Source organism: Mustela putorius, unplaced genomic scaffold (assembly GCF_011764305.1).
Source record: "Mustela putorius furo isolate JIRA1106 unplaced genomic scaffold, ASM1176430v1.1 tig00003853_pilon_pilon_pilon, whole genome shotgun sequence".
Classification (NCBI taxonomy): domain Eukaryota; kingdom Metazoa; phylum Chordata; class Mammalia; order Carnivora; family Mustelidae; genus Mustela; species Mustela putorius.
In genome coordinates, this window is record NW_025422005.1 from 50,863,473 (window position 1) to 50,891,406 (window position 27,934).

Below are 27,934 nucleotides of genomic sequence, written 5' to 3' on the forward strand. Positions count from 1 at the left end.
CTGTTTTTCTTCCTCTCTTCATCTCCAAAAACTCACCACCATCTAACATTCTACATAATTTACTTATTTTTTCATTTTTGAAAGTTTATTTATTTTTGTTAGTAATCTCTACACTCTACAATGTGGGGCTGAAACTCATAACCTTGAGATCAAGAATCACATGTTCTTCTGACTGAGCCAGTCAGGTGTCCCTATTTTATTTTTTGTTTGTTCTGTCTTAACCAACTAAAATGTAAGCTCCTTGAGAAGAAGAACCATTGTGTTTGTTCACTGATATAACCCAAGCCCCTAAAACAGTGCCTAACACAATGTAGGCAATCTATACTTATTCAATATATTACCAAATGTTTGTAATAATATTTTATGTTAATATAGTCATAAAAAGCTAAGATTATACAACAAATTCCTAGAGGTCACTATCTTCATTGTAGTATGTTTCCTTAGTATTTGATTTTTTTTTAAAGATTTTATCTATTTATTTGACAGACAGAGATCACAAGTAGGCAGAGGCAGGCAGAGAGAGGGGAGGAAGCAGGCTCCCTGCCGAGCAGACAGCCTGATGCGGGGCTCGATCCCAGTACCCTGAGATCATGACCTGAGCCGAAAGCAGGGGCTTTAACCCACTGAGCCACCCAGGTACCCTTTGAATTTTTTTAATCAAAGACTTAGATTATTTTATTTGAGATTTCATTTATCTATTTTAGAGAGAAAGAGTACACATCTATGCACACAAGCAGAGGGAGAGGGAGAGGCAAAGAATCTCAAGCAGACTCCATGCTGAGTGTAGAGCTCGAAGAGGGCCTCAATATCATGACCTCATGATCATGACCTGAGCCCAAACAAAGAGTCAGATGATTAACTGACCGGGCCATATAGGCTCTTAAAAGATCTAGGTTATTTTATAAATCAGAATATATATGTAGAGGGGTGCCTGTGTGGCTCAGTTGATTAAACGTCTGCTTTTGGCTCAGATCATGATCCCAGGGTCCTGGACTTGAGCCCCATATCTGGCTCTTTGCTCAGTGGGGAGTTTGCTTCTCTCTTTCGCTCTGCATTTCCTCCTGCTTGTGCTCTCTCTCCCTCTTTGTCAAAGAAATAAATAAAATATTTTTTAAAAGGAATATATATTTACATAAACATGTACATGCATGTATACGCATAGATACAAAAGTGCATGTATATGTATATTCACACATGCATATCTATATTTAGCCCAGCGCAAATTATCTTCTACCCTGATATGGAATTTATTTTGAGGATTTATTCTTATTCTATGCCACAATAAGACTTTGTCTTTATTAAGTCCTATTCACATTCGGCCTTGCTTTATAATTTATTGTATATATTCTTGTCTCCCTCAAAAGATTTCAAGCTTTTCTAGGGCAAGACAATATCATGCTCACATAGGCACCTGGCCAACTGAGTTTTTAGCCTTGCCTCAAAGACCAAACATTTTCAAAACTCGAGTAAATTTATTTTGAAAATGGCATTTGTCATTTAGTGGTACAAATTTGCGAACTTAATAAACAAAACTAAGTACTGGGACTTAATAAACACGATCCTTTCCAGCTTTTGTGTTTCTGTGGAGAAGTAAAAAAGAATAAATATCAAAAGGAGTTCTCTTCTGGCTGCTTTTTACTTTAAGATACATCAATCTAAGGTTTTTATAAGTTCAAAAACTACAGCTTTTGTGATATCAAGGTTTAATATTAATACCAATTTATTATTATTCTTAAATGAGTAACACCTTTATATTTATAAAATAAAATACAGGTTGTAGGGCACCTGGGTGGCTCAGTTTGTTAGGCTGTTGCTTTCGGCTCGGGTCATGATTCTGGGGTCCTGGGATCGAGTCCCGCATTGGGCTCCCTGCTCAGCGGAGAGCCTGCTTCTCTCTCTCCCTCTGCCTGCCACTCTGCTTAATTGTGCTATATCTCTGTCAAATAAATAAATAAACCTTTAAAAAAAATACAGGTTGTAAATCATTTGTGAAGTGTAGAAATCTGTAAGAAAAAAATTATTCAAAATTTCATCATCTAAATGCAACTGCTATTGATATTTTAATCTGTATATCTTGATATCTTTTCTTCTAAGTGTAGTTTTTCATTTGTTTAAAAGAGTTGTGATTATTTTACACACATAATTTTTTATTCAGCTTTTTTCACTTGTCATTAAAACATAAAACACATTTCCATGTTATGAACTGTTGATAAACATTTGAATCTTAGCCCAATTCAAAGTTTGAGATCTGGCTTTTGGTTCAAGTGACAAGTTGCCAGTATCAGACTCTTTCTCCTTTCTCCTGTCTCCTAAAACCCAAAATAGTTAATAATTTTCTATCAACAGCGAGAGAGAGAGAGAGAGAGAGAGAGAGAGAAACTATATTTAGATTCAGAAGAACCTGAAATTGAGTCAGACTAAGACTTAGACTAACACAAGTAATGTTTATGAACAGTATTAAATTGCTATTCTTCCCTGGAGAGCAGTGTTTGGTGGAAGGAAGAGTATAAGTGCTTGTTTGTTTGTGTTTTTTTTTTTTTAAGATTTTATTTATTTATTTGACAGAGAGAGACACAGTGAGAGAGGGAACACAAACAGGGGGAGTGGGAGAGGGAGAAGCAGGCTTCCTGCTGAGCAGGACTGTAGGGCTCAATGCAGGGCTGGATCCCAGGACTCTGGGATCATGACCTGAACTGAAGGCAGACGCTTAACGACTGAACCTCCCAGGCACCCCCTTTGCTCATCTTTTAATTGGGTTTTTATCTGTTTCTGATCTGTTAGTTCTTTGTATATTCTGGATACTAAACCTTTGTTAGATATATGACTTGCAAATATTTTTTCTAACCTGTGGATTGTCTTTTCACCATTTTCACGGTGTCCTCTGATGCATAAAAGTTTGTGAAGTTTGATGAAGTCCAACTTATCTATTTCTTTTCTTCTTTGTGCTTTGGTGTCACATTTAAGAAGCTATGGCTGAATCCGGGTTATGAAAATAAACCTGTATGTTTTTTACTGTATGTTTTATTATTTTAACTTTTCTATTTAGATCTTTGACCTATTTTGAGTTTATTTTTAAATATGGTATGGATATATCATATGATTAGGGATTCAGATTTATTCTTTTGCATGTGGAAATCCAGTTGTCCCACCACTATTTGTTGAAGAGACTATTCTTTTGCCATTAAATAATCTTGGCATGCAATGCTTTTTTTCCCCTCCATTTTTTTTATTGTAGTAAAATATACATAACATAAAATTTACTATTTTAACCATTTTAAGTACACAGTTCAGTAGTATTAAGTACATTCACACTGTGGTGCAGCCATCACTACCATCTGTCTTTAGAACTCATTTCATCTTACAAACCTGAAACTCTATAACCATTAAATAATAACTCTTCATTCCCCACTCCCCCAGCCCCTGACAACCACCATTCTACTTCTGTCTCTGAATATGACTATTCTGGGTAGCTCACATAAGTGAAACCACACAGTGTGTGTCTTTTTGTGACTGGATTATTTCAGTCCTCAGGGTTCATTCATGTTGTCTCATATATCACAATTTCCTACTTTTTAAAGGGCTGAATAAGATTACATTGTGCGTCTATATACATTTTGCTTATTCATTCACCTGTTGATGAACACTTGGGCTGCTTCCAGCTTTAGCTACTGTGAATAATGCTGCTATGACTAGGGTGCCGAGCATGAACTGCTTTTTGTTAGCAAAAACCTTTTCCAGAAGCTCCCTGGCAAGTTTTCCCTCACATCTCATTGTCTGGAATTGTGCCACATGTTCATGCCTAAACCCAAATAAATGTTTGATTAGAGTCTAAACTTTAGGAAAATCATACTTTATGCCTTGTAGGGTTTGGGGGAGGAATATCCCTGCCCAGAAGCTCTGGGCCGTAAGGAGGATGTGGATTCCATCATAAAACAAGGATGTGAGTGGAAGCCAGTCAGTTGCACTTTCTGTGGCCAAGAGTCCTGAAAGCTACACACTATTAGGGTCAACCTCAGATTTATGTCGAATTTCTGCTTTGAAACCTCGAGCCTGGTGAATATACCTCATATTCCTCTCATCCTTGGTCATCATCTTTCTTTTTCTGTTCTCACCTGTGCTTCGCTTTCCCCTGACCCAATCCTCTTACTACTTTTCTCCCTTAGAAGTCTTTCCATTTCTTCTCTCATGCTCTAATTAGCTACAGCATGATTCTCCTCACAGAATTCACTTCCTGTTTTTTTTTTTTTTAAAGATTTTATTTATTTATTTTCGAGAAAGATAGCAGGAGCAGGGATGGAGGGCGGCGGGCCGTGGAGGGAGGGGATAAGGGAGGAGCAGAGGGAGAGGGAGAAGACTCCATGCTGAGCAGCTGAGCAGGGAGTCTGTGGCAACTGGGGCTCTATCCCAGGAACCTGGGATCAGTCTAAGGCAGATGCTTACTCAACTGAGCCGCTCCCCTCACCTCCTGTTCTTTTTTTGTTTTTAAGATTTTCTTTATTTATTTGTCAGAGAGAGAGAAAGGAGCGAGAGCAAGAGCAAGCACAAGCAGACAGAGTGGTAGGCAGAGGCAGAGGGAGACGCAGGCTCTCCCTGCCAAGCAAGGAGCCCAATGTGGGACTCAATCCCAGGACGCTGGGATCAATACCTGAGCCGAAAGCAGCCGCTCAACCAACTGAGCCACCCAGGCATCCCTCAACTCCTGTTCTTAATGAATGCTGACTTTTCTCTGGATTTGGTCTCTCTGCAACTTTCTTGAATTTCTTTTTTTTATTGTTTTAGTCGTTTTGTTCTCATTTATTCATGCACACCAGGTCCAGAGACAAGTTCAGCTCTCTCTTCATTCTGAAAATCCTCTGCTTTTATGTAAAAATCTGTTCCTTGAAGGATTTCGAGACATTTGTATATACCTTCTCTCCCTTACCTCATTCCTGAATTATAAGCTTATATCTCTATTTACGTAGCTCACAATCTTATCCATGCCCAGGGATGGCTGGTGGCTCAGTCGATTGGGCATCTGCCTTTGGCTCAGGTCATGATCCCAGGGTCCTGGGATGGCATCCTGCATTGGCTCCTTGCTCAGTGCGGAGCCTGCTTCTTCCTTTCTGCCTGCTGTTTGCCCTGCTTGTGCTCACGCTCTCTTTCTTTCTTTCTAACAAACAAACAAACAAATAAATTAAAAAATCTTCAAAGAAAAAAAAATCTTACCCATGCCCACGTTTTTTTCAATTGTCATCTGAAGTCAATTACTCCAAAAGTATATATTGAGCTCAAATCTTTCTCTTAAGCTTCATATCTGTCTCCTGGATATAGCCATCTGGGAACTCTAAAGCATTTCTTTCTTATTTTTTAAGATTTTATTTTCAAGTAATTTCTACACCCATTGTGGGACTCATACTCACAGTTCTGAGATCAAGAACCACATGCTTTTCTCACTGAGCCAGCCAGGTGCCCCAACCATTCCTAACTCAACATATGGAAATTGTAAAAGCAGAAACCTGGGGGTCTTTCTTGATTCCTTCACCCCCTCATACCCCCTTTTGATTCTATTATCCTAATATCCTAATAACTCTTGATCTCAAGGTTGTGAGTTCAAGCCCCACATTGGGCATAGAGATTACTTAAAAATAAAATCTTTTTAAAAAATCACTATTTACTTCAGATTTCCCATCTTTAAATGTGAATTATGAAAACAGTATCTTTTTAAAAAAAATTTGTATTGTTTATTTGACAGACAAAGATCACAAATAGGCAGAGAGGTAGGCAGAGAGAGAGGAGGAAGCAGGCTCACTGCTGAGCAGAGAGCCCAATGTGGGACTCGATCCCAGGACTCTGGGATCATGACCTGAGCTGAAGGCAGAGGCTTTAACCCACTGAGCCACCCAGGAACCCGACTCGATCCCAGGACTCTGGGATCATGACCTGAGCTGAAGGCAGAGGCTTTAACCCACTGAGCCACCCAGGAACCCCTGAAAAGAGTATCTTAACTGTTCTTTTCAGCCCAAGACATTCTCCATACCACTGCAGGCTAAAATGCAATCAAATTATACCATTCCCTAAATGGTTCCCTATATAACCAGGTTCAAGTCCAATATTCTTAACATAGTACACAAGACCCCTTCAGGAAATAGCCCCAGTCTGTCTTTCCTGCCTTGTATCGTACCACTCTTTCTTTCTTTCTTTCTTTTTTTTTAAAGATTTTATTTATTTATTTGACAGAGATAGATCACAAGTAGGCAGAGAGGCAGGCAGAGAGAGAGGAAGGGAAGCTGGCTCCCTGCTGAGCAGAGAGCCCAATGCGGGACCCGATCCCAGGACCCTGAGATCATGACCTGAGCCGAAGGCAGCGGCTTAACACACTGAGCCACCCAGGCGCCCCTTGTACCACTCTTTCACTCTCATGTTCCAACTGTAATGAATTTATGAGTTATTCTCCATTGGTTCAGCTGCCCTCTTCGGTAGATGATTAATTATTTTTGTCATTTAAGTTATCTCAGGACTTTCTACTCCAAGGTCTCTCAATTTGAGAATAAGTGACATGCCTTATTCTCTTAATACCTTGTCCATACCTCATCATAATGTTTATTACATTGTATTGTGGGACCATAATTTTCTTATCTGAAGTCTCTTCATATTTCCAGGATTTAGCACAGTGCTGGGTATTTGGTAGACATAGGTTGTGACTAGATCGTGTGCGGCATTTCAAGACTAAGGTTTACCTTGCTGCACTTGCTGAATGTGGCTATGTAATGAAAAGGAGGAGGGAATAATATTGCATTTAGGAGAGAAGCTGAATCCACTGAACTCGCTTTCAAAATTATGAGGATTCTGTAGCTAGCTAGGTTGAGATAAAGAGGGCAGTGGAGCAATAGAAAGAGATAGAATATGCAGGAGAGGTGATAGAAATAAGGTCACGTGGAAAGGAGGAAAGGTTTTAAGATTTCCTTAAAATAGGGGCATCTGAGTGGCTCAGTCCTTAAGATTCTGCTTTTTGCTCAGGTCGTGATTCCAGGGTCCTGGGATTGAGTCCCACATCCAGCTTTTTGCTCAACAGGGAGCCTGCTTTTCCCTCTCTCTCTGCCTGCTGCTCCCCCTGCTTGTGCTCTCTCTCTCTGTCAAATAAATAAACACATATAATAGCTTATGTTAAAACTACATAGTATGAATAAGAAGGGAGTTTCAGGGCCTCAGACATCACTCTGAACTCCCACAAACACTTATGGAGAGGGAGTTACTCTGAGCAAAGTGCTGTGTGAGAGCTGAGAGGGACACACATATTTAAGATGTGGTTCTCTCCTCTTAGAAGTTATATTAGCTAGTATAGGGTTCCAATTAACCAAATCCAATTAACCAAATGCATAAATGATTGTTAGTAGGCGGTGTTACACATATTTTACTTTCTGTTTTCCATTCTAATAAAGCTCTCTTATCTTCTTTCCATCATCCTTTTAAATCTTTCCCAACTATCAAAGCTATCTGTGCTTCAGAAATAGATGGTAGTGCCTAAGCAAAGTGCTTTGTCCCTAGAAGCACTAATTGTGTATGTGTTGAACTAAAATGAGTATCTTGTCCAGTTTTAACTCTCTTGTGCTTGGCAGTTGGCTGAATTGGAAAGTCAAAGACACACTTAAAAATGAGGAGAGAATATTGCGGAGTATTGCAGCTGCCAAGAATCTCCTTTCAAAACCTAAAAAGTCTGTTACATAAATTATGTACTCTTTTAACTCTCTTCCACTTTCATTTACACAATTGATCATTGAAACTACTTTAGAATATGTATATCAATTATTTAGCATATTTTAAAAGCTTCCTTAATAACATCTTTAATAAGTGGATGCAATTATGTATTTATTTACTGCAAACACTTATGAATAACAGATAATCTAATTATAGTTTATCATTACCTCTAACCATTCCAATGGAAAGGTTTCTCTCACTGTATTCATATTGTTGCTGCATGAGTATGGAAAGCAGCAGCTTGTTTTCTGTGATCATAGATTTTAAATATTTACTCGCTAGTGCTGCATAATTTAGCACACTGTAGTTGGAAAGCAGTTTGTATGGTAGTGCATGCTTTGTCAGTGTTACAGAATACAGTTTCCCTCTGTGACTTCTATGTGAGGTTGTAAAAATGGAAAGTATTCTACTTCGTTTTTCTAACCAATTAAAATCTGTTTAGCTGTAAATCCATAGAAAACCAATGTTTATGATATATTTCAATTTTATTTTGTGGAATTACTATATAATTTAAGAATTCAAGCATTGTTTTCCATGGGCTACTAGTGCACAATATCAAAAATAAAATATATTAATTCTTGGTAATGTAAATATTTTTTATTAAAGATCTTATTTATTTATTTGACAGAGAGAGATAGCTACAGAGGGAACACAGCCAGGGGTGAGGGAGACACAGGTTTCCAACCAAGCAGGGAGCCCACTGTGGGGCTCCATTCCAGGACCCTGGAATCAAGACCTGAGCAGAAGGCAGATGCTTAACGACTGAGCCACCCAGGCGTCCTGCTAGTGTAAATCTTAATGAAACTAACAAAAAGGAACCCAGACAGCTTGTTTGATTCATGGTATCTGTCCTAAGAAATCAAAACAAAGTTCTGTATTTTAAAATATGGAATCACAGGCTATTTAATGAGGCAAGAAAAGTTATTTTGTTTTGTTCACTCTAATAAATGTTACATTTATGATCTTGCTATATTCTTTGTGTGATTGGTTATTGGTTGCCTTACCACATAATAGAAAATAAATAGTTCCAATTACCTGTTTTTGTAAGAATAATGAAAATAATCCAAACTATTAGCACGTTAAAGAAGTGGAAAACATTTTAAAGTTTAACATTGAACTTTCAACTCGGCATTCTGAACGATTTTCTTTGCCATGTGGGTGCACAGTCCGACAGTACAGATTAATTTTTCACTTCCAGCTCTTACTTTAATTTCTTACGCAGTTCAGGATCATGTCTGGTAGTCCTTGCTCCAACACAATCTTTCAGTACTGCAAAACGATCTAGGATTACACTTTGCAACAATTTATTATTATACCCCTTATGAATGTGGATAAAAACTTCCATTTCATAAAAAGCCTTTATACTGTCCTGGTTTTCAATCCTTGAAAATAACGGGAATATAAAAAGTGCACACGTTCCTTAATATTTTGTAAGTATTTACCTACAGTCTCAACTACAGCTTGGCTTAGGGAACCTTCACAACAAGACAGTAAGGAATAGCGGCATTTTTATCAAAGTGGGTCTACATTAGTCCAAGGAATTTAGTGACTCCTCTGAAAGCACCCCTCGGCTCTGTGGGGATCAAGAGGAGCGAGAAGGGGGCGCAGTGCATACTGGGTATTGTAGTTCCTGCGCAAAGGAGGGGGGGCATGGTGTTGCGTAGCACTCTGGGAGTTGAAGTCCACTTGTCCAGTGGGAGCTCAAAGAAGGCATACTGTGAATTGTCCGTCAGAGTCACCAGTTACAGGTTGATGCTTTCTCTTGGCTCTGCGCTTGCCGTATTGGTGGCCGAAGGGCTGGCGTGGCGAAGAGTGGGGAAAAAGAATGAGGTGGAGCATGGGTCTGTTGGTTGCAGATATTGCTACAACAAATCAGAAGGCTTTCGTGCCCCGGAAGTGGCTGACCTACTCGGTTCGAAGGGGAGGCCTTTCCTCTTACTACGGTGGCCGGGGAGCTCGGGTCCCTGTGGCAGCGGCGCTGAGGTCGGAGCGGCTGCTTTTGGGGCGGCTTCTGCTAGAGCTGGAACACTTCCCGGGTTGGTGGCTCCTGCACATTTTTTACACTTTTCCAGTTCTGTTTCGGTGAGGGGCGCTTTGAGCCTGGCGGAGTCAGGAGAAGGTTGGGACTTAGTGTTTCTGGTCCCCAAATGACCGGATTTTGGGGGGACCCTGCCCTCTCTGAAGATCCTGTTGCCAGCCGTTTCGGCTCTCTCTTGAGAATTTTGGCACCTCCCTCATCTACCTTCTAGGGTAATTTGTCTTCTGACCCTACGTTCTTCCTAGGCTCCAAAGGCTAACAAACCGTAAGCCTTCCTGTGGGCAGCTGTTCCCCTCTCCTTGTGGCTTTTCTTGATGTTCGAGATACGACCTCTTGTCCCCTAAGCTTTCGCAGCCGTTTAACTTTTTCCCGTTTAAAAGGAAAAAAAAAAAAGAAAAGAAAAGAAAAGAAAAAAGAAAATCAAAACAAAAGAACTAGATTCTCAAGATGTCAATCTTCTCATTCCTAAAACCTTTCCTCCTTTTTGGCCTTTGTTACTGCTGCGGACCTTAACACAGTCGCCTGAGTGTCTTAATGTCTTTCCGTCCAGACACTAACGTTCACTCACTTTACTGGGTTCTCACTCATCCTCAACGCTTCCACCTCCATCCACATCTAAGGGCGTTATAGGTTGAAGTTCGAATACATTCTTAGGATGACTGGTGAATCTGAGAGACGTCAATGGTCAACTCGGCATGCTTCTGCTTAGAGAGTTTATATTTCTTAAGATTTCTTTGGCTTGCATTTTTGTTTTGTGTTGATTATTTTCCCACAAGGGATTGGCTGCTAGCTTATAGTTAGAGGAGAATACCTTGTCCTACAGTTCTTTGTATCTGAGTTACTTAGGTGGGATATTCCCCACTCTGTTCGTAGTCGGATCACGTGTCCCCTGTGGAATTTGCAATGATTTTGTGTCAGTCAAGAGCAGATAGACACAAGGGAATTCTCTTTCCTTATTGCTTGCTTGTGATTTGTAATTAGATTATGAGTCATTGAGAGTACCCAGAGGGATTGGAAAAGCTTTGAAAGGAAAGTCTATGTATGTTCCAATTTACAAATTAATAAAACTTCTTTCCTGAACAAGGAAGAGTTTCTAATTGGTACAATAATCTCATGCTATATTGACTTATCAGTTCATTCTCTGTAAAATTTTGGGGACGATTTAAAGTTAAAAAGTAGCCAATATAAGGAATTATATAATGTAGTATAAAAAAGTTTGAAAACCGTTTAACTAATGCTCTTTTTCTGTAAAATGGAATGCAAATATGTTGAAAATTTTATTTGTTGTAATTGTGTATTTTTTAAAAAGATTTTATTTATTTGAGAGCGAGAGAAAGAGAGAGATAGCAAGAGAGAGAGCACAAGCAGAGAGGAGAAGGGAAAAGCAGGCATTGTGATCAATCCCAGGACCCACTGGGTCACGACCTGGGCCGAAGGGAGACACTTAACTGACTGAGCCACCCAGGCGCCCCTATGGTGTATTGTTATATATTTTGATAAATCTGGTAAACTACATTGTTTACTATTCACTAATATTTTGTAGACAGAAATTTTTTTACTTCCTGGCTTTATGGGGACTGTGTGACTCAAATAAGTTTGCAGTTTCTCTTTTATTCTGATTATTGCTCTATGGAAATCCTAATAGTAAAACTTCATTCTTCCGTAAGCATCGAATATAATCTATACATGTCAATAAAATATAATTTTTAAAAAATATTTTATTCATTTTTTGACAGAGAGAGATCACAAGTAGGCAGAGAGGCAGGCAGAGAGAGAGGGGGAAGCAGGATTTCCACCGAGCAGGGCGCCTGATGCGGGACTCAATCCCAGGACCCTGAGACCATGACCTGGTTGAAGGCAGGAGGTTAACCCACTGAGCCACCCAGGTGCCCCAGTAAAATATAAATATTAATACCTGTATCCTGTCAAATTGGACTTATTCCTAATTAGTCAGAAATGGTTTCAGTCATGCTTATGATTTGGAGCTAAATATATAATTCAGATTTAATTCACTCATAGAATTCTTGACAGGATAAATGATAGGCTAGATATTACACAAACTTATTATATTTTTCCCGAGACTTTATTCATTTTGTAAGCAATTATTGAATATGTCTTGCTACTTAACTATTGTAAGAAAAATCATCAGAATATTTATTGAGAGCATCCTCTTGTCCTCAGCTTTGTACTAGATGCTGTGAAAGCCTTATTGCGTTTAATCATTATAACAACTCAGTGAGATGGTGAGCATTATTTACATTTAGCAGATCAAGAAACTGAAGCTCAAACAGTTTAAGTCATCCAGTTCATTTTGACTCTTCCCACTATACCACAGCTGCAAAGATGTGTTCTTTACCCTGGAATCTATAGGGAACATTAATTCAATAAGTATTTTTTGAAGTAGCTGTTATTTGGTACATGATAAATGTTATCCCTTGCTGGAGATATAACAGTAAAAAAAAGAGACAAAAGTCTCTGCTCTTGGGAAGCTTACAGTATAGCAGAATGTATGGGATGTAAACCTTACCTTCAAGAAGCAGCAAGTACAACCAATATGCTGTATTATTTTTTATGTGTTTTGGAATGTTAAAGTTGAAAAGAGAAATTAACTAGGAAAGATTTAATGAAGAAGATGAGATTAAATCTAGAACTAAAGTAGTGACTAGGTTTGGTAGGTGGAAACTGGGAGGAAAGTGATTCTAGTTTGAGGCATAAAAAGAAGAAAATTATGAATTTTGGGGACAAGAAAAGAAAGGGAGGGACAGGTAACTGGACTGCTTGTATCATCAGTTCCTTGTACACACAAGTGCTCAGTGTTGGTTGAATTTGAAACAAATATTTAAATGAATGAAGCTATGACAAGAGTTCAGATATGAAGCAATGAGGAATTAGATAGATCTAGTATTATAGTGGGACTGGGAGAAAGGAATGGATTTGATAGCTCTTGGTGAAAGAACTACTAGGTTCTGTTAATTATTGAATGTTGGGAGTAAACGGTGGCCAAAGGAGAAAGGGAGGCTAGATTACCAGGTTTGAACTGAGTGATAGACCGGATGTGAGGAATGAGGGAGAGGAAGGTGGTGCCACTGCTAGCTTTTTGGCTTATGTAACTGGATGTATAGTAGTACAGTGCACTGAGAGAACACTGTAAGATGACCAGGTTTGGGGGACATGGTTTGTTTGTTAATTTTTTTTTAATGGTGGCATCAATTTTCAAGGCTGATTTCTTATTTCGTCAAATAATGAGATTAAAAAAAAAATTCCAAGATGCATCTTTGTTTTGTGAACCACTATGAAAGAAAAAAATATTGCCAATTTAACAAAGATCATCAACTATAAGATGTATTTATTTCAGAGTTAAAATGTAAATGTATGATCTAGAAATGATGAAATAAAGTACTCCTTATGGTTGGTGGAACTGATAACCAATTTTTTTTTCTGTTTATAAATAAACTTGCAGTCTTTGACATGAATTCAGTCATTTAGCATTTACTTATTAACTGGGCACTCTCCTAGGTCACAATGATGAAATGGTGGGTAAATACAGTTTCTACCCTCATAGAACATATTGTATAATTGGAGAGGCAGACATAAATCAAATGTTCAAAGAAATTTAAAGTTCTGGTTATTTTAAGTGCTATAAGAAAGAACTTGATGTTCTACAGAGGAAAAACTATTTATAAGAGGGATAGCAGTGTGGATAGGGAGAGGCCAGATGAAAGATGATATCTTGGGCAAGATGGTGATGAAAATAAAGTGGGTGGATTAGAGATATTTAGGAGGTGGAAGTGGGTGATAGACTGGATGTGAGGAATGAGGGAGAGGAAGGTGGTGCCACTGCTAGCTTTTTGGCTTATGTAACTGGATGGATAGTAGTATAGTGCACTGAGAGAACACTGTAAGATGACCAGGTTTGGGGGAGATGGTTTGTTTGTTAATTTTTTTTTTTATGGTGGCATCAATTTTTAAGGCTGATTTCTTGTTTTTTTTTTTTTTTTCCTTTTATGTCATTGTTTGAATTAAGCATACTTGAGGAATGTTGTACCTGAAATACATTTTTTTCAGGTTTTTTTTTTTAAAGATTTTATTTATTTTCATTTGAGAGAGAGAGAGAGAGAGAGAGAGAGCACAGAGAGGAAGAGGGAGAGGAAGAAGCAGACTCCCTGCTGAGCTGGGAGCCTGACAGGGGCTCCATTATAGGATCTAGAGATCATGACCTGAGCCAAAGGCAAACACTTAACCATATGAACCACCCAGGGTCCCTCCCCTGCCTTTTTTTCCCTTGAGTGAGCAGGGATAACGTTCTAGATGAAAGAATTTGGAAATATGTTGGTATTTGTTTTGAATTTATATGTAACATATTCAGTCATACATATGAATAGGTGTATGATCTTTATTTTCACATGGGATTATGGGCAATAAATTGGGCATCTGGTTAAATTCTAACTTCATTCAGTTAGTGTTTTTGTAAATTTAAATGTGTATTAGGGAAGAAAGAAGTACTTTTTAAAAATTTTTTTTAATTTTTTATTTTTTATAAACATATAATATATATATATATTTTTAAAGGGTTTTTTAAAAATTTATTTATTTGACAGACAGAAATCACAAGTAGGCAGAGAGGCAGGCAGAGAGAGAGGGGGAGGCAGGCTCCCTGCTGAGCAGAGAGCCCGATGCGGGGCTCAATCTCAGGACCCTGAGATCATGACCTGAGCTGAAGGCAGAGGCTTTAACCCACTGAGCCACCCAGGCGCCCCAACATATAATATATTTTTATCCCCAGGGGTACAGGTCTGTGAATCGCCCGGTTTACACACTTCACAGCACTCACCAAAGCACATACCCTCCCCAATGTCCATAATCCCACCCCACTTCTCCCAACCGCCCTCCCCCCAGCAACCCTCAGTTTGTTTTGTGATTAAGAGTCACTTATGGTTTGTCTCCCTCCCAATCCCATCTTGTTTCATTTATTCTTCTCCTACCCCCTTAAACTCCCATGTTCAATCACCATTTCCTCATATCAGGGAGATCATATGATAGTTGTCTTTCTCCGCTTGACTTATTTCACTAAGCATGATATGCTCTAGTTCCATCCACGTTGTCGCAAATGGCAAGATTTCGTTTCTTTTGATGGCTGCATAGTATTCTATTGTGTATATATACCACATCTTCTTGATCCATTCATCTGTTGATGGACATCTAGGTTGAAAGAAGTACTCTTGATTTTTCCTTGAAATGTCTCCTTTGTGTAAATTTTGATAGATATTGAATTAATGCACTCAGTTTATTTTTTAAATTATATGTTTCATAGTAAGCAGAAGAATGTGTAGAGCAGAGAGCATGGCCTCTGGAGTCAGACTGCCTAGATTCAAGGTGTGTTTTGCTATTTATTAGAAGTATGACCTTGTAGAAGTTATTTAGTCTTTCCAAGCCTTTTTTGCCCTTAATCTATAAAATGAAGATGATAATAGTATATACATTATAGAGTTGCTGTAAGGATTAAATGAGATGATACATGTGCATAGGTTAACAAAATTCCTGGTACAGAGTTTGTGTTTATTATTGTTATAGATATGTGGCCTGAAATTGTATGTCTGTGATGACGTTTTAATTATAGAAATCCTTAACTAAAAGATCTCAATTGGAGAAAAAATTTGCTTGGTTAGTCATATTTGAATTTAGAGTAAATATTATGTAAGATAGCTTTGCTGATTCATAATTGTCATGAGTTAATACATGTCCTCTTTTAAGCATTTTCATCAGAGATTGTGTTTAGTCTACAGCTGTAATAGGAAACTGGTGGTGGGTTGGTTTATAATTACGTATTATTTGTTAGTATTACTACTTTTATTTTTAGCCAACCTTTTCTGAACTTCACACTTGCTTTTAGTGCTTATGGATAGGATAAAAAAGTAGTTAGACAATAAAATCTGATCAGCAGCTTGAAAGTCAATTTAATTTCCACACTAGTTTTTTCTTTTGAAAGTTTCAAACCTAGGGCCCCTCGGTGGCTCAGTCAGTGAAACGTCTAAATGTTTAGGTCATGAACCCAGTATCCTGCGATTGAGTCCTGCCCTGAGCTCCCTGCTCTGTGGGGAGCCTGCGTCTCCTTCTGTCCCTCCCCCTCAACTTGTGTGCACATTCTCTTTCTCTCAAAAAAAAAAAAATCTTGGGGCGCCTGGGTGGCTCAGTGGGTTAAGCCGCTGCCTTCGGCTCAGGTCATGATCTCAGGGTTCTGGGATCGAGTCCCGCATCGGGCTCTCTGCTCAGCAGGGAGCCTGCTTCCTCCCCTCTCTCTCTCTGCCTGCCTCTCTGCCCACTTGTGATCTCTCTCTTTCTTCTGTGTCTATGTCCAAACTTCCCTCCTCTTATTAGGACATCATTCTTTAAAAAAAAAAAAAATCTTAAACAAAGTTTCAAGCCTATTAAAAAACTGAAAGAATAGTATAACAAATACCTGTATATCTTTAACTTAGATTCAGTAGTTGTTAACATTATATCTCACTTGCTTTTGCTCTCTAAATACACACACATGGCATGCTTTCTTTTTCTTGCTGAACCACTGGGAACTAAGGTGGAGTCATCCTAACACTTAACTCCTAAATTCTTCCTTATATATCGCTTATGAACCAGGACATTCACCTACTTGGCTATAATGCTATGTGCACACCCAAGTAATTTAACAGTGTTTGACTATACTATCTGATGTATAGGCCATATTAAAAAATATGAATTTGCTCAGATGTTTATCAGTAATGTCCCTTATAGCTTAAAAAGCACTTTAAAAATACTTAAAATTTGGGCTCCTGGGTGTCTCAGTCAGTTAAGCATCTGACTCTTGATTTCTGTTCAGGTCATGATCTCAGGGTCCTGGGATTGAGCCCCACATTGGGCTCTCTGCTCAGTGTAGGGTCTGCTTGCTTGTCCCTCTCCTTCTGCTCCCCGCTATTCCCTTCTTGCACTCTCTCTCAAATAAATCTTTTAAAAAAATACTTCCAATCAGAGATTATGAATTTTCTTAGTTGTGTCTATTTTCATTTATCTAGAGCAATTCTCATCTTTACTTTTTCCTCCTTCCTTTTTTGTTTTTTTGGTCTTTCAAGACTGACAATTTTGAAGAGTCCACGCCATTTTGTTTTGTATAATGCCTCACAAAATGAATTTGATTGTTTCTCCACAATTTCAGGTTAAATTTTTTTTTTTCATGACTATTAAGTAGGAGATATTGTAAACTTTCCATGTCACCACTTCGGGAAGAATATAATGGCAGTTTGTCCCATTATTGGTAATGTTAAGATCAGCCACTTAGGTTAGCCAGATTTCTACATCCTAATGTTATCTTTTCCCTTTTGAAATTAATAGTTAATCTGTGGGGGTAATACTTTCAACAGTTTTTTTTTTCCCCTATCCTTGGTTTTTAGTAGCCATGGATCATCCTTACCTCAATCAGTCATTGTGTTGGTGGTTGCCAGATAGTGATTTTCCAGTTCTCTCAATCCTGCATGTTTGCTGGTTATCTTCTCCGAAGAAGAGCTATTCCTCCTCTTTTCTTTTATTTTAGTGTCACTATGTACCCAAGGATTCTTTAAAAAAAAAAAAAATTACCGGCTGTAAATCTATTGCCATTCTTCTTTTTTAAAAAGATTTATTTATTTACTTATTTATCACAGAGAGAAAGCACAAGTAGAGGGAGTGGCAGGCAGAGGGAGAGGAAGAAGCAGGCTCCCTATGGAGCAAGGAACCCAATGCAGGGCTCAATCCCCCTGGGATCATGACCTGAGCTGAAGGCTGATGCTTAACCAACTGAGCCACACAGGTGCTCCTTCTTCTTCTTCTTTTCTTTTTTTTTTTTGAAGTAGGCTCCACACCCTGTATAGGACTTGAACTCATGATCCTGAGATCAAGAGTTTCATGCTCCATTGACTGAGCCAGCCAGGTGCCCCACGATTATTCTTTCTTTTTTTTTTTTTTAAAGATTTATTTATTTATTTGACAGACAGAGATCACAAGTAGGCAGAGAGGCAGGCAGAGAAAGGAAGGGAAGCAGGCTCCCGGCTGAGCAGAGAGCCTCATGTGGGGCTCGATCCCAGGACCCTGAGATCATGACCCGAGCCGAAGGTAGATGCTTTAACCCACTGAGCCACCCAGGCGCTCCACCATTATTCTTTTGATGATTAAATTATCTTAAATTTGATTAGTCAGGTTCAAGCCAGTTTCTTTGGCCTTTGCCAAAGGAACTGGCATTCACATTGGTATCTGGGCACATTCTTATTTTTTTGTACAATAAGAAGTTCCAGGCTCACCTTGTAAATTCCCTGCTTGAGACCTGGATTAGTCATTTTATCACGGAGTCCTTGTTCAGTTTAGTGGGAAATGCTACTCCGAAACAAGATTTGGGCATTGAATGTACTCATTGCTACTGGAGTACATTGCTTTTAGGATACACACATGCACACACACACATACTTATAAGATACCTTAATTCATACTCAGAACCACAGAATTCATCTTCACCTTCTGGCAGTTCATATTTTATCTCCCTTTTCCTACAGGGAATTCTGATTCAAAACCATATCAGTATATTTACTCATCTAATCTCTCCTATAAAACACTCAGTTTTGGTATTACTATACTGGTACTCTCTCCAACAACAGATTTACCAATTAAAGATTTCTTTGCCATTTTATGTCTTTAGACTATATCCCACTAAAGACCTAGAGTCAAATTATGTGTTCAAAGTTATTTATATTATACTTTCTGTGTGATTTGGTTATAGCTTAAAATATAAAGTTCCTACTAAACTACATTTTAATAGACTCTGTAAAATAAGTTATCTGGTAAAATGACTAAAGTACCCATAGTAATTTAAACCTTTATCATAGTAATATGTATATTGCTATAGGGAACTCTATAACAGTTATATCAGGTAGAAAATACGCATTTTTAAAATATTTGTAAAGCTTTAAACCCTTAGCTTTATTTTCAAATTGATATACTATTGTTTAAAATTAGAAATGACATCAAACAATTCCATTTGTAAGCCAAAACAGTTGTGTTTGTGAACATTTTAAACAATGCTCTTTTGACCGATGATACAATTCAAGCATTAATCTTTAACAATAGACATAATTGTTGAGGGTACTTTAACTCCTTCCTAAGAAATATGCCTAGTGTTAGCCTTATTTACACCCAGAATGTAAGATTTATATTGTTTGTGTGTCCTTGGTCTTTGTATTTGAAGAATCCCAGTTGTGACTGTGTGTGATATTTTTCTTGTAGGAATATTCTCATTGGAAAGGGGAAAAATATTTCCCAGTAATGTTAACATTTTTATATTTCTACTGTGGGACATAACCATATTACAACTGAAGTTCTGGTTAATTATAAACATCTTGCATTTTAGGATGTAAATTTAATGGGGACAGGAACTGGATCTGATGGCTCATTTTATCTCCCATAGAGCCTTACGGAAGTAGCCACTCAAGTACTTGATGAATGAATAAATGTGATATTTTGTGTTTAAATGAAGTATAATTACTAGTCTCAATAATATGGATGCACCTTTTTGTAGCAGAAGTAACTAATGGAATGGGACTTGAAAAAGATCCTGTCCATATTTACTTGTTAAACAAACCTCAAAATCACTATGTCATACTGAATTGATGTTGCTAGTTCTATCATCTGAGCTTGCTGTTTATATCTCATTTTTTATATCTCATTTCTTATCCCTTTATCAGTACCCTGATTGAGGCCTCATTTCCACTCATTTGAATTGAGAATATTTAATGTGGAGAAGAGATGGTGCAGCGGGAGTGGGGAAGATATTGGAAGGTCTTTATTTTTTTACTTTTTCTTCCTTTTTTTAAAGATTTCATTAATTCATTTGAGAGAGAGAGAGCACAAGTGGGAGGGAAGGGGCAGAGGGAGAGGGAGAAGCAGACACGCCCTACTGAGCAGGGAGACCAATGCAGGAGTCAGTCTCAGGACCCTGGGATCATGACCCCAGCCGAAGGTAGATGCTTAACCAACTGAGCCACTCAGGCGCCCCTGGAGGTCTTTAAATACCTGATGGGTTATCGAATGCAAGGCAGATTAGTTTCAGAAGGCCCCACCAGGAACAGTTGGTGGACATTTTAAGGACACAGATTTTTGGTTCCATGTCTTTTAAGCAACTGAAGTTGTTTAAAATTAGGTGGAATAATGTAGTGATGTGGATACTCTAGAACAGTGATGTTAGTGAAGAAAAATAGTTTAAAATTGTATCAGGCTTTTAAACTTACACAGCTGTATTTTTAGCTCAGTACAGAGCTCATTAAGTACTGAACTTTCTGTTTTGGAGGCATTCACTCAGAGGCTTGGTCAGTGCACTTGGCTAGGACATTGGAAAGGAGATCTTGCTCTTATACGGGTAGTTGAACCCAATTAATAATTAGTGAGTGAATTTGAACCAGATAGCAGATTAGATTCCTGGGGATGGGAGTGATATATTTTTTAATCTTTTAAATTTACACATTTTCTTTCACTGCTTTCTTTCACTGTTCATAGGAGAGTTTAGGGATAGATTGGAGTGTATTATATGGGAAAATGGTTAAAACCTGTTATTAATACTACTACTTACTGACTAACTAGATACTTTGTAAATTCCCTTTCAATCCTGAGATTCTGACATCCTTCAGTTCTTGTAGAGGTTAGGTTAATTTTGTTAATGATTAAATAATTTGACCCTGTATGTTTCTTCTTATGCAGACTGCATGTTTCACCACTTGCAAAGTTGCTTTGGAAGCTCCAAACATTCATAGTTATGTTGGACCAGTCAGAGGTTATCTGACATAATTAAAATTTATTTCTCAAGCTAGAGTAAATATTATATGCTTCTTAGAGATAAGATCAGGGAAATCAAGGAATGCTTAAAACAACCCAGATATCATTAATACCTCTCACTATAATTTTAAGTAAGTGATTGAAGTCACTTATTTATATCCCATATAGATGGTTATGATGACAACTTTATAATCTGTGAATGTGTAGTACTCCATGCGGCACAAATGGAGGTTTTTTGTTTGTTTGTTTTTAAGATTTTATTTCTCTTGACATAGAGGGAGCACAAGCAGGAGGAGTGGGAGAGGGAGAAGCAGGCTCCCCCGCTGAGCAGGGAACTCCATGAGGGGCTCGATCCCAGACTCTGGTATCATGACCTGAGCTGAAGGCAGGTGCTTAACTGACTGACCCACCCAAGCACCCCTCTAATGGAGGTTTTGATTGTAGGACCTTGATACAAGTCACATGTGAAGGTAAATGAATGCTCAGTACTTAGTTTCTTTTTTTATTTAAGAGAATAAAGCACAAGTAGTACATATTGAGTTATCATTGTAAAGAAGCTCTGTATTGATTTAGTGTTTTTAACTGGAGGGTATATTCCTGAGGAGTTTTAAGAATGTTTAGAAGCTGTATTCTTGAGGCAAAACTATCTCATTAGTCCCTTATTAATCTTTTTGCTATAAGCTCTTTTATCCCTCTTTTAAAAGTCAGTTTCTGAATATGCGAGCCCTGCCCTTATTATGTTGCTGTTCCTTTGCTCAACTTTTTAACTCTTACTGCCACGTACTTTGCCTAACCCATAGCTCTGAAAGAGGACAATTCAAATAAATATTACCAGCATTCTCCCTTTCTTTATATTTGTGACTTTTTAAAAGAGATAAACATGCTGGGTTTACAAACAACATTTTTAGACAGCACGTTCAGTGTATGAAGATGGAAGACTGGCAAATGTAGGAAAAGAGGGAAAAAGAAATGGATACAGTAATTGATGTTTCTGCAGACAAAGAACTGAGATGGAGAGAAATAAGAGAGCAGAGATGACCGACCAACATATTGAGAGACATTCAAGGTCAGACAAGGGATTAATATTTGTTACTAAAAATGCAAGCAGGTAGAAAAGGTTACAGTAGATGAAAACTTAGAATGGACCTCACACTTCATTTTATTTGATGGTATAGCTAAAAGCACATAAAAATTTTTAAATCAATACCTATATTTCATCTTGCTGCAGAATACCATTTGGGGAAGATGCCCAAGCATACGCAAATCCTGTAAAGTCTGCAGTGTTTTTGTCGGTTGTACTATGTGACTGAGATATATTCTGTAGAGTCAGTCCCTAAAGTTCTGTTAGGAGCTTTTTCTTGGCTTTAAATTCTCAGTGGATAAAATATTCTTTTACCTATTGCCATAAGGGAGAGGCTGATTACCTTCATCTGCCCTTCAAGGACATTGATTTGAGTACCCTTAACATTTATCAGTTTATAATTTATTGACTGTCTTAATGCATGGTTATGGTTAGAAAAGTGACTCTCTAAAAATGACATCTGGGTCTCAATCAACGATTTTCATATCAAATGTAGCTCTGCTTTCCAAAAGAACTCTGCTCAATGTTCACTCTGCTTTTCACATCATTAAAATAGTAAAATTTAGGAATAAACCTCATCTGGTAGCTTTATGTTTACTATGATAAAATACAATAGAGATTTCTCCTCTTTATTGCTATTTTTTAATTAAAATGGATTTGTCAGAAGGCAAGCAGTGAACAGAAATATGGGAATGGTGGATGGTTAAGATTTATTGTAGTATCATTAACAAAGAAAGTCTACTTGAAAAAGTTACTAATTTCTCTAAGGTTTAGGAAATAACCATAAATCCCTTCTTAAAAAAAAGAAAAAGAAAAAACCATACCTCCCCCCTTTAACCATAAATCCCTTCTTAAAAGTGTTTGGAGGGGCACCTGGGTGGCTCAGTCAGTTAAGCATTTGCCTTCAGCTCAGGTCATGATCCTGGGGTCCTGAGTTAGAGTCCAGCATCGGATTCCCTGCTCAGTAGGGAGTCTGCTTCTCCCTCTGCCTGCCTCTCTCTCTCTGTCAAATGAATAAATACACTCTTAAAAAACTGTTTGGAAGTTGTGAAGAATGTTATTTTGATGGTTTTCTAGCTTAAGGTTCTGACATTACATAAACTAAACAAGAATTCTGGCATATCAGTTTGATCACTGGAGCAGTGAAACCAGGTATTTCAGGTAACAAAAGAGATAAATATACTAAGTAATGGGTAAATCAGCACTTCATTTTATACCTGATAGAATGAATTTTAATTCATTTTTAATTTTTTAAAAATCAAGAAAGCTTTTGGAAAGGGAATTTCTGGGTGAGGGTGGTTTAGACTTTTTAATGGTATTACTATTAAAGTGCATTGTGGTTTTGTTTGTGTTTTTTGCTAATTTGTAGTTAAACTAAAAGTACTGTTTGTCTTGCCTTTCCTTGGCCTATTTCACACAAGTATAAAAAATATTTTAATAGACTGAATGGACTCAATTATTAATTTATTCCTTTTCCTCTTTCCAAGTCTTACTACTATTTCAAGGAGGAAAAAAAAAAAAAAAAGAATTAACTAGGGATATCCTCCCAGTCATTTTATTCAGCCAGAGCTACCCTAGGGAATTGCATTGAGGAAGTTACGTTTTCTATATGACTAAAGAGCTGAATCTGATGTCGTTAAGAACCGGAAGAATAAAATTGTTTATCTTAAAAAGGAAAAAGCACTGGCTCAGCATTTTATTTTTCTTAGAAGCTGCTTAGGATTTTGTAATAGAATGTGTTCTCTGTAGGTTTTTTAGTCAAGCAGTTTTCGGCACATTTGTAATTTCCTGTATTATTTTTAATCTGAGCAATTTATTTTTGAATATTATTTTAATGTAAACATTAAATGTAAACAATTTAAATAAATAGAAGTACAAAAATAAATAAAAGATGACATTTCATCTCTTAGTTCCACTTTTAACATGGACTTCAAGACATTGTTTTTGCATATTTGTGTGTGTGTGTGTGTGTGTGCAGTTCTCTATACATATATAGTATATACACATGTAGATATGTAAATTGTATTCATGCTATTCTCTCTTCCTTTTCCTCACCTTCTATAAAGTTAGTAAACTTTTATTTTTTATTATTTAATTAACTTCTTTATAAAAATATTTTTTTTATTCATTTGAGACAGCAAGTTAGAGCATGAGCAGGGGGAGAGGCAGGGAGAGAGGGAGAAGCTGACTCCCCTTTGGGCCCAGGACCCAGAGATCATGACCTGAGCCAAAGGCAGATGCTTAACCATCTGAGCCACCCAGGTGCCCCTAAACATTACTTTTTTAGAGCAGTTTTGGATACATAGCAAGATGGAGCAGACAGAGTTCCTATATCCCTCCTGTCCCACAAAATGGAGAACTTTGCCCACTATCAGCATCCTGTACCAGAGTGGTACATTTGTTACCACTGAACCTACATTGACACATCATTATCACTCCAGGTCTGTGGTTTATATTAGGGTTGACTTTTGGTGTAAATTAATGTATGATGACATGTATCTACAACTGTAGTACTACAGAGTATAGTTTTATTGCCTAAAAATCCTCTGTGTTCTTCCTGCTCATTCTTTGCCCCTACTGCCCCATCCCTCAAAAACACTGATCTTTTTGCTATTTCCATAGTTTTGCCTTTTCCACAATATCATTCTGTTGGAATCATACAGTTTGATTAAGATTGGCTTCTTTCACTTTGTAATACACACTTAGTTTTCCTTAATACCTTTTTATGGCTTGATAGCTCCCTTCCTGTAAGTGCTTGAGTTCGTCTGTTGTCTGGATATATTATAGTTTATTTATTCATTCACCTACTGAAGGACATCTTAGTTGCTTCCAAAGTTTTGGTAATTATGAATAAAACTGCTATAAACATCTGTGTGCAGGTTTTTGTGTGGATTGTTTTTATTTCATTTGCGTAAATACCAAGGACCACAATTGCTGAATCATATGCTTAAGAGTATGTTTAGTTTTGTGAGAAGCTGCTGTACTGTCTTCCAAAGTAGCTGTAACATCTTGCATTCCTATCAGCAATGAATGAGAGTACTTATTGCTTGACATCTTTGCTGACATTTGGTATTATCAGTGTTCTCGATTTTGCCCATTTTAATAGGTATGTAGTGCTATCTCATTGTTTTAATTTGATTTCCTTGATAGCATATGTGGAACATATTTTCATATGCTTATTTGCCCATCTTTATATCTTTTTTGGTGAGCAGAATCTGTTAAGGTCTTTGGTCCGTTTTAAAATTAGGTGGTTCATTTTCTTATTGTTGAGTTTTAAATGTTCTTTGTGTATTTTGAATAGCAGTCCTTTGGCAGATATGTCTTTTGCAAATAGACAAGGACAAGTCTGTGGCTTGTCCTTCCATTTTCTTGACATTGTCTCTTACAGAGAAGTTTTTAATTTTAATGAAGTCCAGTTTACCAGTTGTTTCTTTCAGGAATTGTGCTTTTGGTGCTATATCTAAAAAGTTACTGCCATGCTACAGGTCATTTAGGTTTTCTTCAATGTTATCTTCTAGGACTTTTATAGTTTTGTGTTCTACATTTAGTTCTATGATTTTGAGTTAATTTCTGTGAAGGGTGTACGATCTATTCTATCTCCTTTTTCTTTATGTGTATATCCAGTTGTTCCATTTATTGAACAGGCTGTCTTTGCTCTGTTGTATTGCCTTTGTTCCTTTGTCAAAGACCAGTTGACTATATTTATGTGTATCTATTACTGGCCTCTCTATTCTGTTCTGTCAATCTCTTTGTCTGCTCTTTTGCCAGTATCAATAATGTCTTTGTCTGATTTTGGTATTAGGGTAATGCTGACCTCATGGAATGAGTTAGGAAGTATTTTCTCTGCTTTTATCTTTTGGGAGACATTGTAGAGAATTGGTATAATTTCTTCCTTAAATGTTTCGTAGAATTAAGCAGTGAAACCATCTGAACCCAATGCTTTCTTTTTGGAAGTTTATTAATTATTGATTTGATTTCTTTAATAGATATAGGTCTATTTAAATTGTCTATTTCTTATGTGAGTTTTTGGCAAACGGTCTTTAGAGGAATTGCTTCCTTTCATCTAAATTACCAAATTTGCTCACATAGAATTATTCATAATACTCCCATATTGTCCTTTTAATGTCCATGGGATCTGTGGTGATGGCTCCTGTTTTATTTCTGATGTTAGTCATTTGTACATTCTCTTTTTCTTTGCCTGGCTAGAGACATATAGATTTCATTGATCTTTTCAAAGAACCAGCTTTGGTTTTGTTGATTTTCTCTACTGATTTCTTTCTTCCTGCCTTAATTTTTGTTACTTCCCCCCCTCCCTTTTTTTCTGGCTTACTTTATATTTAATTTGTTCTTTTTCATGTTCCCTAAGGTGGAAGCTTAAATTATCGATTTTAGATCTTTCTACTTTTCGAATATATGTATTCAATGCTATTAATTTCCCTGTAAATTTTAAGAGAATTTTCTGCATCTCACAAATTTTAAATTATATTCATTTTCATTTTCATTCAGTTAAAAACTTTTCTGAATTTCTCTTGAGATTTCTTATTTGGCCCTGTGTTATTTGAAGTATTTTATTTAATTTCCAAGTATTTGGAAAATTTCCAGCTAACTTTCTGTTACTGATTTCTTGTTTAATTCCATTTCAGTGGGAATAATATTATATGATTTCTATTCATAACATAAATGACAAATTAAAAAAATTTTGTCAAGAGGTGTTTTATGGCCCAGAATCTTGTCCATCTTGGTGAATATTCCATGTGAACTTGAGAATAATGTGTAATCTGTTTCTGTTGAGTGAAGTAGTTTGTCAGTTGTGTCTAGTTAATTGATGGTGCTATTCAATTCAACACTGTCTTTACTGATTTTCTGCATGCTGGCCCTGTATTTCTTTCTGTTAGAGGGGTATTAAAGTCTCCAACCTTAATAGAGGAATTATCTATTTCTTCTCATAGTTTTAGCAAGTATGTTGATGCTCCCCAGGTATCTTTTTATGGTAATAAATATAGATCTATGTCATAATATGTGCATACCATAGTTTTGTCATCAGCAGATACTTGTGTCTATTAGCACACCCATGTGCTAGGTGTAAGGATACGGTAGTAAACAAGACATATTCTCTGTACTCATGGACTTTATTATTTGAGAAATTATTATGTAAAATACTTGTTTCTTCAGGCTCACCAATTTCATCTCTTACGATGATGAAAAAATATGAAATTCCTTTAATGTGCATTATTTAGATTTAGTAAGTTTGAAAATATTTTCCCATTTTTATTTGTCTTTTTCTTTTAGAGTGCCCAGATTTTTTTTTTTTCTATTTGGTTGTTTTTTCCCTAATTGATTTATAGGAGCTCTTCATATATTAGAGACTTTCAATTCAGTTTTGGGGGAGTCAAAAGTTACACGTGGATTTTCACTAAACAGGGGGTCAGCATCTTAAACCCTGCATGTGTATTATTCAAGGGTCAACTGTGTATAAATTATTAAACTAGCAACAGCTTAACTAGTTTGACATTATGATAATAATTTTATTATTCTCACCTACCCTATGTACAATGGCAATAAAGTATTCTTATAGCATAGTCAACGATATGTTACAAAACATTTTTAATGTTTCATGTTTGGGGGTATCGTTATTTGGAGTAAATAGTCAATAAAGCAGGAATTTTCAGGAAAAATAATAAAGGTATAACCTAACAATTTATTCTACTCCAAGTTCCTTGAGGTTTGAAAAATTTTCTAATTTCAGAATCTGTCACAGCATCTTACCTTGGCTAGCTATTTATTATTTGTTTAGGAGCCATTGTCTAAGGTACAAACTTTTCCCATACAAAATATCTTTGTCTTTATGTTCCTCCCACCCACTTTAACAGATCATTTTTACATTCTTTTTAAGGACTGTCCAGGGTATTCCTGGTAACCAGTGCTGCAAGCTTTTTGAACCAAAGTCTTCCCCATGACCTACTTTCTTTCTGACTTAGAAAGAAAATACATGTGTGTATATTCTCTTATTTTAAATATTTTGAATTTAGAAGACTTGTGGTTGGTGGCCCCCCCCCAAAGAAGATGTATTTATTTATTTGAGAGAGAGAGAGCAAGCAAGGGGAGAGAGAGGGAAAGGGAGTGAGAGAAAGAGAATGTCAAGCAGACTCTCCTCTGAGCGCAGAGCCCCATGTGGGACTCAATCCTATGACCTTGAGATTATGACCTGAGCTGAAACCGAGAGTCAGATGCTCAACCAATTGAGCCACCCTAGCGCCCTG

At 37.2% G+C, this 27,934-nt stretch overlaps 1 protein-coding gene across 2 annotated transcripts in view; it reads left to right on the top strand.

The window, feature by feature from the left end:
- Positions 1 to 9,458: 9,458 nt before the first annotated feature.
- ATG4C (autophagy related 4C cysteine peptidase) overlaps positions 9,459 to 27,934 on the top strand; it is a 75,832-nt gene continuing 57,356 nt past the window's right edge. Inside the window, exon 1 of one of the 2 annotated variants that reach the window (XM_045064655.1) lies at positions 9,459 to 9,816. The gene's annotated coding sequence lies outside the window, so the exon portion shown is untranslated. The remainder of the gene's footprint in view (positions 9,817 to 27,934) is intronic. The other variant, XM_045064654.1, reaches the window with a different exon arrangement.